We start from the raw sequence: 12,595 nt of genomic DNA, 5'->3' as shown, positions 1-12,595 counted from the left end.
GGTGCTGATCAAGAATCAGACCCTGATGAGACTATGTTGCCCCATCACGAACGCTATACCACCGACCGACACGGTGACACAGACGAAGTTGCACACGAGCTACAAGAAGAGGTAATAGATGACCCAGTTCTTGACCCCGATTGGCAGCCATTGGGGGAACAGGGTGCAGGCGGCAGCAGTTCTGAAGCGGAGGAGGAGGGGCCGCAGCAGGCATCAACATCGCAACAGGTTCCATCTGCCGGGCCCGTATCTTGCCCAAAACGCGTGGCAAAGCCAAAACCTGTTGGAGGACAGCGTGGCCATCCGGTTAAAGCTCAGTCTGCAATGCCTGAAAAGGTATCCGATGCTAGAAAGAGTGCAGTCTGGCATTTTTTTAAACAACATCCAATTGATCAGCGCAAAGTCATCTGTCAAAAATGTTCAACTACCTTAAGCAGAGGACAGAATCTGAAAAGTCTCAATACAAGTTGCATGCATAGACATTTAACCACCATGCATTTGCAAGCCTGGACTAACTACCAAACGTCCCTTAAGGTTGTAGCACCCTCAGCCAATGAAGCTAGTCAGCAACGCAACATCCCTTCCGGCAGTGTAGGGCCACCATTTTCCGCACCACCTGCAGTATCTGTGCAGGTTTCTTTGCCAGGCCAAAGCAGTCAGGGTCAGGGAATCACCAGTTTCGTAGTAGGAAACACTGCATCTAGGGCACCGGTGGCAACAATACCATCTCCCACCGTCTCTCAGTCTGCCATGTCCACCGGCACCCCCGCTAGTTCCACGATCTCCAGCTCTCCAGTCCAGCTCACCCTACATGAGACTATGGTTAGAAAAAGGAAGTACTTAGCCTCGCATCCGCGTACACAGGGTTTGAACGCACACATAGCTAGACTAATCTCGTTAGAGATGATGCCCTACCGGTTAGTTGAAAGCGAAGCTTTCAAAGCCCTGATGGACTACGCTGTACCACGCTACGAGCTACCCAGTCAACACTTTTTTTCCAGAAAAGCCATCCCAGCCCTCCACCAGCATGTTAAAGAGCACATCGTCCATGCACTCAGGCAATCTGTGAGCACAAAGGTGCACCTGACAACAGATGCATGGACCAGTAGGCATGGCCAGGGACGTTACGTGTCCATCACGGCACACTGGGTAAATGTGGTGGATGCAGGGTCCACAGGGGACAGCAAGTTTGGGACAGTTCTGCCTAGCCCACGGTCTAGGAAACAATTGGCTGTAGCCGTTCGCACCCCCTCCTCCTCCTCTTCGTCCTCCTGCAGAAGCGAGAGCTCGTCCACAGACCGCAGTCGCACAACCACTCCATCCGCAGCTGCCACTGTTGCACACCAGGTCTCCCATTATGGGGCAGCTACTGGCAAACGTCAGCAGGCTGTATTGGCTATGAAGTGTTTGGGCGACAACAGACACACCGCGGAAGTTCTGTCCGAGTTCTTGCAGAAAGAAACGCAGTCGTGGCTGGGCACTGTAGATCTTGAGGCAGGCAAGGTAGTGAGTGATAACGGAAGGAATTTCATGGCTGCCATCTCCCTTTCCCAACTGAAACACATTCCTTGCCTGGCTCACACCTTAAACCTGGTGGTGCAGTGCTTCCTGAAAAGTTATCCGGGGTTATCCGACCTGCTCCTCAAAGTGCGTGGACTTTGCTCACATATCCGCCGTTCGCCCGTACACTCCAGCCGTATGCAGACCTATCAGCGTTCTTTGAACCTTCCCCAGCATCGCCTAATCATAGACGTTGCAACAAGGTGGAACTCAACACTGCACATGCTTCAGAGACTGTGTGAACAGAGGCGGGCTGTTATGTTTTTGTGGGAGGATACACATACACGGGCAGGCAGTAGGATGGCAGACATGGAGTTGTCAGGTGTGCAGTGGTCGAAGATTCAAGACATGTGCCAAGTCCTTCAGTGTTTTGAGGAATGCACACGGCTGGTTAGTGCAGACAACGCCATAATAAGCATGAGCATCCCCCTAATGCGTCTGCTGATGCAAAGTTTGACGCACATAAAGGATCAGGCGTCTGCAGCTGAGGAAGAGGAAAGCCTTGATGACAGTCAGCCATTGTCTGGCCAGGGCAGTGTACAGGACGAGGTAGCGGGCGAAGAGGAGGAGGAGGACGAGGAGGATGATGGGGATGATTATATTTTTAATGAGGAAGCTTTTCCGGGGCCACTGGAAATTGGTGGCGCGGCAAGGCCGGGTTCTGGTTTTTTGAGGGACACAAGTGACGTGGATTTGCCTGAAACTGCCCCTCAACCAAGCACAACCGCAGATTTGAGAACTGGAACTTTGGCCCACATGGCGGATTATGCCTTACGTATCCTCAAAAGGGACACACGCATAACTAAAATGATGAATGATGACGATTACTGGTTGGCCTGCCTCCTTGATCCTCACTATAAAGGCAAATTGCAAAATATAATGCCACATGAGAACTTGGAACTAATATTAGCAACCAAACAATCAACTCTTGTTGACCGTTTGCTTCTGGCATTCCCTGCACACAGCGCCCATGATCGTTCTCACACGAGCTGCAGGGGCCAGCAGACCAGAGGAGTTAGAGGGGCAGAAATCAGAAGTGGCGTTGGCCAGAGGGGTTTTCTGACCAGGTTGTGGAGTGATTTTGCTATGACCGCAGACAGGACAGGTACTGCAGCATCAATTCAAAGTGACAGGAGACAACATTTGTCCAGTATGGTTACAAACTATTTTTCATCCCTTATCGATGTTCTCCCTCAACCGTCATTCCCATTTGATTACTGGGCATCAAAATTAGACACCTGGCCAGAATTGGCAGAATATGCATTGCAGGAGCTTGCTTGCCCGGCAGCTAGTGTCCTATCAGAAAGAGTATTCAGTGCTGCAGGTTCAATACTAACAGAACAAAGGACTCGTCTGGCTACCCAAAATGTAGATGATCTAACCTTCATTAAAATGAACCACAACTGGATTTCGAAATCTTTTGCCCCACCTTGCCCGGCTGACACCTAGCTTTCCTATGAAAAGGTCTTGCCTGTGGACTATTCTGAATGCCTTTTCCAATCTCGTAATTTTCTGCACCTGATTGTCCAGCATATGACATGTTTACACCTCACTAAATGGCCAAACTCCCCACACGGGGCCGTGGTATCGACACTTGGCGACAGCACCCGTGAGAGTGCAGTTTGTCTGAAGAGGTGGGTGAGCCCGCTTTTGGTCGACGGCACTGCCACTGGGTCCCTCCTAGTACAATAAAGTGTCTCTGGCGGTGGTGGTGCGCACCCAACGTCAGACACACCGTTGTAATATGAGGGGCCCTGGGCCTATACCGCCGGCCACAAGACAGTTTCCCCCCACCCCAGCTCAAACAGTGCTCTACCACTTGCAAAATTATCTCACAGCTCCACCAATGTTTAGTCTATGCGCTGACATCCTTCAATGCCTGCCACTGACAATACCATTGTATTGACATTTTTGTTATGTTAGGCCTTCAATGCCTGTCTGTGGTCACTCCTTCCACTAGGCCTCCACTGACCACACCACTGCTGCCCGTGTACCCCTGTAACCAATTTAAAATTGCCTACAGCCATGTGTTATTATTTTAGGCCTTCGATGCCTGTCTGCGGTCACTCCTTCCACTAGGCCTCCACTGACCACACCACTGCTGCCCGTGTACCCCTGGAACCAATTTAAAATTGCCTACAGCCATGTGTTATTATTTTAGGCCTTCGATGCCTGTCTGCGGTCACTCCTTCCACTAGGCCTCCACTGACCACACCACTGCTGCCCGTGTACCCCTGGAACCAATTTAAAATTGCCTACAGCCATGTGTTATTATTTTAGGCCTTCGATGCCTGTCTGCGGTGACTCCTTTCACTAGGCCTCCACTGACCACACCACTGCTGCCCGTGTACCCCTGGAACCAATTTAAAATTGCCTACAGCCATGTGTTATTATTTTAGGCCTTCGATGCCTGTCTGCGGTCACTCCTTCCACTAGGCCTCCACTGACCACACCACTGCTGCCCGTGTACCCCTGGAACCAACATCAGAAAATATAAAAATAAGTATTTTGCTTATAAAAAAGAAAATACTGGAGAGATATCAAATGCAGACATTTTAACATTAAAAACAAACACATACAACAAAAATCTGGTACAGTACTAAAAATGGCCACCAGCTACAATAACTTTCTCCTGCAAGTAGTTAACTGAAAGGTTTTTTCAATTTTAAACACAGATATGGCATCCACCGAGTGTTGTCCTGTCGCGTCTTCTTTATATTATTGCCAAGAAGATGCAAAACAATGAAAATAATAAAATCATTATTTACCAAAAAAATAGAGTAAGTCAAAACCACATTGCAAATAAACATTCATTACAAATAAAGAAGCAGGGCGCGTCCGAGGGTGAGTATATACCTAATAAGAATATAATCACCCTCGGACGCGCCCTGCTTCTTTCCGACAGCCTTCCTTCCTAAGAATCAGCCCTTCCGTGGTGTAGAGAGAGGGTTTGTTACACTCCAAGGTGTTCCCCAGGTTGCCTTTCCTGAGCTTCAATCTTCCGGCTCTCGTTTAGTAGTTGTTGGAAACTACGCTGCATTAGGCCTACAAATTGGGTATGGGGTGTAGAGAGATGGTGTGTTACACTCCAAGGTGTTCCCCAGGTTTCCTCTCCATTGCTTCGATCTTCCGGCTCTCGTTTAGTAGTTGTTGGAAACTACGCTGCATTAGGCCTACAAATTGGGTATGGGGTGTAGAGAGATGGTGTGTTACACTCCAAGGTGTTCCCCAGGTTTCCTCTCCATTGCTTCGATCTTCCGACTCTCGTTTAGTAGTTGTTGGAAACTACGCTGCATTGGGCCTACAAATTGGGTATGGGGTGTAGAGAGATGGTGTGTTCCACTCCAAGGTGTTCTCCAGGTTGCCTTTCCTGAGCTTCGATCTTCCGGCTCTCGTTTAGTAGTTGTTGGAAACTACGCTGCATTAGGCCTACAAATTGGGTATGGGGTGTAGAGAGATGGTGTGTTCCACTGTAGAGAGATGGTGTGTTCCACTCCAAGGTGTTCCCCAGGTTTCCTCGCCAATGCTTCGATCATCATGCTCTCATTTAGTAGTTGTTGGAAACTACGCTGCATTAGGCCTACAAATTGGGTATGGGGTGTAGAGAGATGGTGTGTTACACTCCAAGGTGTTCCCCAGGTTTCCTCTCCATTGCTTCGATCTTCCGGCTCTCGTTTAGTAGTTGTTGGAAACTACGCTGCATTAGGCCTACAAATTGGGTATGGGGTGTAGAGAGATGGTGTGTTACACTCCAAGGTGTTCCCCAGGTTTCCTCTCCATTGCTTCGATCTTCCGGCTCTCGTTTAGTAGTTGTTGGAAACTACGCTGCATTAGGCCTACAAATTGGGTATGGGGTGTAGAGAGATGGTGTGTTACACTCCAAGGTGTTCCCCAGGTTTCCTCTCCATTGCTTCGATCTTCCGGCTCTCGTTTAGTAGTTGTTGGAAACTACGCTGCATTAGGCCTACAAATTGGGTATGGGGTGTAGAGAGATGGTGTGTTCCACTGCAGAGAGATGGTGTGTTCCACTCCAAGGTGTTCCCCAGGTTTCCTCGCCAATGCTTCGATCATCATGCTCTCGTTTAGTAGTTGTTGGAAACTACGCTGCATTAGACCTACAAATTGGGTATGGGGTGTAGAGAGATGGTGTGTTCCACTCCAAGGTGTTCTCCAGGTTGCCTTTCCTGAACTTCTATCTTCAGGCTCTCATTAAATTGTGGTTAAACGGAACAACTGCATTTGGCGTACTAGTTGGTTTGGGGCCTACTATCGGTGTCTGCCACTCCTGGCTTTTCTCCTCCACTGAACAAAGCTGTGCCGCCTGTTTACTACTGTTGCCAATTTTGAACTGCATTTCGACTACTTACTGATTTGGGCCTACTCTCTGTGTCAGCCTCTCATTCCAGTTGTCCTCCACTGCAATGCCCCCTGATTAGTCCTGTGTTACCAATTTTGAACTGCATTTAGCCCACTTTATTCTTTGGGCCTATATCTGTGTTTCCTCCTCATCCTGCCCATTGCCCAGCCAGTGATAGATGAGTCTGCTGGTACATTGACCCATAACGCAACATTTCCCGTGCACGCTACACTGCAAGATTGTGACCCTGCTGAAAGTCAGGTCCCCCTTCCCGCATACCATACCACCTTACACGGGGACAAACAGGAAGGTGCAGATGAAAGTGCAGGTTCCTTCATCAGGTGGGGGGAGGAATAGTAGTTGGCGACGTCACTGGCACAGGGCCCCTCATGGTACGCAAAAGTGTTGGCCTACAAATTGGGTATGGGGTGTAGAGAGATGGTGTGTTACACTCCAAGGTGTTCCCCAGGTTTCCTCTCCATTGCTTTGATCTTCCGGCTCTCGTTTAGTAGTTGTTGGAAACTACGCTGCATTAGGCCTACAAATTGGGTATGGGGTGTAGAGAGATGGTGTGTTCCACTGTAGAGAGATGGTGTGTTCCACTCCAAGGTGTTCCCCAGGTTTCCTCGCCAATGCTTCGATCATCATGCTCTCGTTTAGTAGTTGTTGGAAACTACGCTGCATTAGACCTACAAATTGGGTATGGGGTGTAGAGAGATGGTGTGTTCCACTCCAAGGTGTTCTCCAGGTTGCCTTTCCTGAACTTCTATCTTCAGGCTCTCATTAAATTGTGGTTAAACGGAACAACTGCATTTGGCGTACTAGTTGGTTTGGGGCCTACTATCGGTGTCTGCCACTCCTTGCTTTTCTCCTCCACTGAACAAAGCTGTGCCGCCTGTTTACTACTGTTGCCAATTTTGAACTGCATTTCGACTACTTACTGATTTGGGCCTACTCTCTGTGTCAGCCTCTCATTCCAGTTGTCCTCCACTGCAATGCCCCCTGATTAGTCCTGTGTTACCAATTTTGAACTGCATTTAGCCCACTTTATTCTTTGGGCCTATATCTGTGTTTCCTCCTCATCCTGCCCATTGCCCAGCCAGTGATAGATGAGTCTGCTGGTACATTGACCCATAACGCAACATTTCCCGTGCACGCTACACTGCAAGATTGTGACCCTGCTGAAAGTCAGGTCCCCCTTCCCGCATACCATACCACCTTACACGGGGACAAACAGGAAGGTGCAGATGAAAGTGCAGGTTCCTTCATCAGGTGGGGGGAGGAATACTAGTTGGCGACGTCACTGGCACAGGGCCTCTCATGGTACGCAAAAGTGTTGCTGCCGGTGGGAGGCGCCCCCGCCGTGCAAACACACCGCTGTACTTTGAGGGGCCCTGTGCCAGTGCCAATGCCAACGAGTGGGCCCCCCCTGCTTGCTCAGGTTCACAGCACTTGCAAAGTTGAAATACTTACCTCTCCCTGCTCCACTGCCGTGACATGGTCCAGATTTCCTGGGCCCACTAATTACTTGAACCAGCCCTACCCACCACAACTTTAGCCAAATGACCCCCAATTTCAAATGCTTTCCAATTATTATAAGGTAAATTATGCTTGACAAGCTTCATTAAGAAGAATGGATGGTTTTGACATTAAAATGGGCACTCTAGGTGTTTTCCTGGCCCCCACTCACTGCCGACTATGCTGCCCCATTGACTTGCATTGGGTTTCGTGTTTCGGTCGATCCCGACTTTACGTCATAATCGGCCGATTTCACTCGACCCGACTTTTGAGATAGTCGGGTTTCGCGAAACCCGGCTCGACTCTAAAAAGGTCAAGGTCGCTCAACTCTAATCACCAGTACTCTTAAAATTATCAGATGTGTTAAAAAATAAATATGATAGATAATAGTAGAATTAGTAAAGCTACAGCATTTGCAATTCTCTGAGATTAGAACGGCATAAAACCTGAAAAAGCGCCCTTAAAAATGTATAAATATTGTGATTAAATATATACAGGTGCTTCTCACAAAATTAGAATATCATCAAAAAGTAAATTTATTTCAGTTCTTCAATACAAAAAGTGAAACTCATATATAGCGTCATTACAAAAAAAGTGATTTATTTCAAGTGTCTATTTCTGTTAATGTTAATGATTATTATGGCTTACTGCTGCTGGAGTCATTGCCTCAAGAGCCACCACACAAAGATATATCCAGGACATAGGCTACAAGTTTTGCATTCCTTGTGTAAAGTCACTCATGATTGTAAGCTAAGAAATCATGATTTAACCATTGTATTAAACCTGTCTAGCAAGTGTTTTGTTGAAGTAACATGTGTTATGTTATAACTAACTCGAGCAAAGGTTTAAGGGTAAAACATTCCCTTGACAATGTGTTCCAAGACTGTCAATTTAATTGCATTTGAAATTTGAAGAAACAAGAAGAAACATGTTCAACAAGAATATCACTGTTGTGGTGGCAAATATTTAATTACACTTAGTCACAACAATCAATATTAATGTAACACTAGAATTAAAAGAGAAAATATGCTTTAACTTCATGAAAATATTATACGTTAGGCAATAAATGCATAAAGTAGATATATTTTTTTACTGATGCCAAAAAACATAAATTCGGCACTCAGTAAATAATTGTCAAACCTATGAAGATAAAGTTGAGGCACACATAAATATCACCAGTACTCTTAAAATTATCAGATGTGTTAAAAAATAAATATGATAGATAATAGTAGAATTAGTAAAGCTACAGCATTCGCAATTCTCTGAGATTAGAATGGCATAAAACCTGAAAAAGCGCCCTTAAAAATGTATAAATATTGTGATTAAATATATACAGGTGCTTCTCACAAAATTAGAATATCATCAAAAAGTAAATTTATTTCAGTTCTTCAATACAAAAAGTGAAACTCATATATAGCGTCATTACAAAAAAAGTGATTTATTTCAAGTGTCTATTTCTGTTAATGTTAATGATTATTATGGCTTACTGCTGCTGGAGTCATTGCCTCAAGAGCCACCACACAAAGATATATCCAGGACATAGGCTACAAGTTTTGCATTCCTTGTGTAAAGTCACTCATGATTGTAAGCTAAGAAATCATGATTTAACCATTGTATTAAACCTGTCTAGCAAGTGTTTTGTTGAAGTAACATGTGTTATGTTATAACTAACTCGAGCAAAGGTTTAAGGGTAAAACATTCCCTTGACAACGTGTTCCAAGACTGTCAATTTAATTGCATTTGAAATTTGAAGAAACAAGAAGAAACATGTTCAACAAGAATATCACTGTTGTGGTGGCAAATATTTAATTACACTTAGTCACAACAATCAATATTAATGTAACACTAGAATTAAAAGAGAAAATATGCTTTAACTTCATGAAAATATTATACGTTAGGCAATAAATGCATAAAGTAGATATATTTTTTTACTGATGCCAAAAAACATAAATTCGGCACTCAGTAAATAATTGTCAAACCTATGAAGATAAAGTTGAGGCACACATAAATATCACCAGTACTCTTAAAATTATCAGATGTGTTAAAAAATAAATATGATAGATAATAGTAGAATTAGTAAAGCTACAGCATTCGCAATTCTCTGAGATTAGAATGGCATAAAACCTGAAAAAGCGCCCTTAAAAAATGTATAAATATTGTGATTAAATATATGCAGGTGCTTCTCACAAAATTAGAATATCATCAAAAAGTAAATTTATTTCAGTTCTTCAATACAAAAAGTGAAACTCATATATAGCGTCATTACAAAAAAAGTGATTTATTTCAAGTGTCTATTTCTGGTAATGTTAATGATTATTATGGCTTACTGCTGCTGGAGTCATTGCCTCAAGAGCCACCACACAAAGATATATCCAGGACATAGGCTACAAGTTTTGCATTCCTTGTGTAAAGTCACTCATGACCAATATAGAATGCCAGAAGCATCTTACCTGGGACAAGGAGAAAAAGAACTGGGCAGTTGCTCAGTGGTCCAAGGTGTTGTTTTCAGATAAAAGTGTTATGATCTGGTGGCCTTGGAGCAGCATGAGACGTACTCTGGAGAAGGTGGAACCTGTACTGACCGCAAACCCTGAACTTAACAGCGCAACTAGAAGTAGCCGTGGGGGGTACCAAACACACCCTAGACCCCTCGACACAGCCTAAGAGCTAACTACCCCTAAAGACAGAAACAGGAAACCTATCTTGCCTCAGAGAAAATCCCCAAAGGAAAGACAGCCCCCCACAAATATTGACTGTGAGAGGAGAGGGAAATAACATACGCAGAAATGAAATCAGGATTTAGCATAGGAGGCCATACTAGCTAAAAAGAAAGAATAGAACAGAGTACTATGCGGTCAGTATTAAAACACTAGAAAATATCCACCACAGAAAATACAAAACACCACATCTGACTAAAGACATGGAGGGTATATCTGCATCTCCAGAGAAATAGCTAGGCTGCAAAAAATCCTTCACAGACTAAGCTGGACAAGACAAAAACATGAAAATGCACAGAACTATAAGGTCCACAGTAGGTGGACAGCAAAAACAAAGCCAGGACTTATATTTGAAGAAAAGCACAGCAAACAGGAGAGACCAGAAGGGATGTGAATCCTCCAAAAACAATGGACAACTGGCACAGACTAAAGGATCAAGCAAGGCTATATAGCCCAGCCCAAATTGCAAAAAATAGATACACCTGATAAATGCTGCGATCCAACTACCGCAGCACTACCACTCATAACCACCGGAGGGAGCCCAAGAGCAGAATTCACAACATAAAAGTAAATTTTGAATTTCATTTGGAAATCAAGGTCCCAGAGTCTGGAGGAAGAGTGGAGAGGCACACGATCCAAGTTGCTTGAGGTCTAATTTGAAGTTTCAATGATCAGTGAAGTTTCCACAATCAGTGATGGTTTGGGGAGCCAAGTCACCTGCTGGTGTAGGTCCACAGTGTTTTATTAAGTGTTTTATTAAGACCAAAGTCAGCAGAGCCATGTACTAGTAAATGTTAGAGCACTTCATGCTTCCCTCTGCCAACAAGCTTTTTGGATATGGAGATTTCATTATCGAGCAGGACTTGGCACCTGTCCACACTGCCAAAAGTACCAGAACCTGGTTTAGGAAAAACAGTACCTGGAGATAACACTTGAGCAGTGCCACAGGCTGATCGCCTCCATGCCACGCAGCATTGATGCAGTAATTGATACAAAAGGAGCTCCGACCAAGTATTGAGTGCATTTACTGAAAGCATATTAACTCACATATAACCTCGTATTCATGCAAAACAAATAATAAGGATTGGGTATAATTAATGAGCTTTTGGATTTATTGGATTCAATTAAGCAATGCTAATTAAAAAATGTATATGTTTTTGCTATTAGACAAGTTCACCTAAGCATTACATTTCAATGACAATTCATTGCCTCTTTTTTCTATCCAAAAATTTAAAACAAAATCCATGCTGGGTTTAGATCCAATTTTTGGACTATGAAAGTGGTGGTATTGCTGAGCAAAAGGAAACATCTTTAAATGGATTGTACAGCACTTAAAATGTATTTTCTAAATATCCATCCTTACACCCTAACCACTTTTGTAATTTCCTTTATTAAACAATACCCCAAAGCCTTTTACTATCTACATAATCTCTAAATGTGTTCTTTTCCTGTACTTCCTGTGACATGTCATTTGAGAGGAGTCTCAAATGTGATATCACAAGAGACTAGAGTTGCACTCACTCCCCACATGATCCCATGCACCTCCAGGAACAGGACATAAAAGGAGGAAACATTGCAGATACTTACTAGTTACTTGCATTGTCGCCCAGTGTAAAGACATCCTAAAATTTGGGTAGTGAGAGATATGTGGCTGACATAGCTTATGTGAAAGAATACATCATTAGGGGGAGGAGAAAGAAGCAGTGAATGAAACCACTGCTTCCCCCAAGCTTCTAGCACCAAATACGTCTTCATTAGGGGCCAGTGGTAGAAGCAGTGAATGACACCAGAACCTCCCCCTGATGATGATCCCCATGAGGGTGATTCTAATAGCTGTTGGGTAATGCTAGTGGCACTCACTGCTTCTATCTCTTCCCACTGATGACATATTTTTTCACAGAAGCTACAGTGGGGGTGGAGACAGAGCAGAGTTGTGGTGTTGCACTCACATCATCCACAGTGTCCATCACCCAGGACTCAGGATGTCTTCAGAGAAGGCAGGGATGCAAAAAAACTAGTTAGTACCTGCAGTGCTGCCCATTGTGACACTCTGTTCCAGGAAGGGCAATGGATGCTGCAAGGAGTGAGTGCAATGTTAGCCTCGTGTGACATCATGTTTGAGAAAGTACATTAAAAAAACACATTAAGAAATTAAGCAAGTAGGGAGAAATGGTGTAGGGTGTGCATGAAAAATATGCTCGAGTTCCCGCAGCTACATGTATCGCAGCTGCCGGACTGCCATGACACATGTAAGTATTGTCCGTTTGTTAAGCAATCCCTGCATGGATTGCAGCTGTCAAACAGCCACGAGACATGCAGATGCTGGGACTCTAAAATCTTTTTCGAGCACACCAAAGACACTCAGATAGCACACAAGCATGCTAGCATAGTGCCTTATCCGAGCACTTTCGCTCATCACTTGTCTTCAGTTATTTTATTGTCA

At 44.5% G+C, this 12,595-nt stretch overlaps 1 protein-coding gene across 1 annotated transcript in view; it reads left to right on the top strand.

The window, feature by feature from the left end:
* The window catches only part of CNTNAP4 (contactin associated protein family member 4), an 820,352-nt gene that overhangs the window by 773,008 nt on the left and 34,749 nt on the right, over nt 1–12,595 (top strand). The window lies entirely within an intron of this gene.

Source organism: Ranitomeya imitator, chromosome 1, assembly GCF_032444005.1.
Source record: "Ranitomeya imitator isolate aRanImi1 chromosome 1, aRanImi1.pri, whole genome shotgun sequence".
NCBI classification, from domain to species: Eukaryota; Metazoa; Chordata; class Amphibia; order Anura; family Dendrobatidae; genus Ranitomeya; species Ranitomeya imitator.
This window is presented reverse-complemented; position numbering and strand designations above follow the sequence as displayed.